Below are 1517 nucleotides of genomic sequence, written 5' to 3' on the forward strand. Positions count from 1 at the left end.
CGTTCTAGTTTTTGGAATTTGATGGATAAAGTTGCTGTCTTTCGTTTATTATTGGGAATAGAAGAGGTGTGAGAATTTAGAATTGGATTAAGTTAAGTTAAGTTAATATGGGTAATTGAGAAATATTGAATAAATTTTTATGATTTTGTTAGTTTTGTCAACAGGAACTAATCTTTTATGGATATAATGTGAGTGTTGTTTTTTATGGATAGATTTATTAGTGTTATTAATATTTGTGGATAGAAAGAGTAGTTTTCTCTTTTGTATGTAGCAATTTATTGGCCAACGACAAATTTTTAAATGGAGCTCAATATTGTGGTAAATTAGTCATTGACCTGCCGAGTTAGGAGATACCATAAAAAAAAAGAAGAAGAAATAGTTGTCTTTCTTGGCAAATAATTTCGATGATAAATATTTAATGTATAATTTGTTTTATATATAAAATAATTTAGTATCATTGTAATATACAGCATAGTTGAAAAAATTGAATTGATTCAGGCGGTCGAACTGGAAAATCGGCAACCCAGCCTTTAGCCAATCCGATCTTGACATTGGACTTGATAAAAAACAAACCTGGTGAGAACCAGTTTGATTCGGTCGAGTTTTGCAAAAACCAATGAACCTCTGGGTTTGAGAAACTTAGGCCGGTACAGAAATTTAAAACACCACACCCCATAAAGACATCAAAAAAGAAACGTCTAGGCTAGTTTTGAACACATCCCACCCCCAGCGCTCTCACGTTCACTTTTGAAAACGGCACACCACACACAGAGGCACAACGCTGGCAGCTCACCTCGGTTCGCCGCGGTTGCCGCGCCTCTCGCCGAATCCTCTGTATCGTGTGCTTTTTGTAGCCGTGCAGCGTGTCGTCATCGTTGTTCCCTATCACAGCACCCAACGCTTGGTGTCCTCCACTGCTCGCATTTTACCTCTCTTCCTGCAACTGTGCTTCTTGGTGAGTGCTTGCTTTTGCCGCACCGCGCCTCCGACCCTTCCTCGCCTCTCTTCCATGGTTGTTGCTACCTGAACTGCTGCTCGTTGTCCACCTTTTGCCTCTGCAACAACAGGTGAGCATTTACTTTCTTTTCTAGGTTGATTCATTGATGTTATTATGATGTGAATTTTATTGTTGATTGGTTTATGAGCAAATTAGAAATAAATATGTCAATGGTTGAATTAAAATGTTGAATTGGTTTTTGAATTGGTTTATGAATATGAATATGCAGGGGTTATGCTGATACGAATATGGTTTAATTGTTGAATATGCAGTAGTTTTGTTATTGTTGAATTGGTTTGGCTAATTATGAATTTTGTTGATTGTTGTTGCTGTAATTAGGGGTGTTCAAAACCGATCCGGACCAAACTAAACCGATGGACCGAATCAAAAAAACCGAAAACTGAAATAACCGAAAACCAAAAAAACCAAAAAAGTGATGTTTTGCGGTTTTTCTGCGGTTCGGTTCGGTTTTCGGTTTTTGCCACCAAAACCCTAATCAAACTGAATCGAACCGGTTTTT

The 1517-nt window shown here is 37.6% G+C and overlaps 1 long non-coding RNA gene across 1 annotated transcript; it reads left to right on the forward strand.

The window, feature by feature from the left end:
* On the forward strand, positions 8–1382 carry LOC110264932. Its single transcript, XR_002351306.1, has 2 exons — positions 8–1067; positions 1337–1382. It is a non-coding gene; the product is annotated as an uncharacterized LOC110264932 (long non-coding RNA).

This window comes from Arachis ipaensis, chromosome B07 (assembly GCF_000816755.2).
Source record: "Arachis ipaensis cultivar K30076 chromosome B07, Araip1.1, whole genome shotgun sequence".
Taxonomy (NCBI): Eukaryota; Viridiplantae; Streptophyta; class Magnoliopsida; order Fabales; family Fabaceae; genus Arachis; species Arachis ipaensis.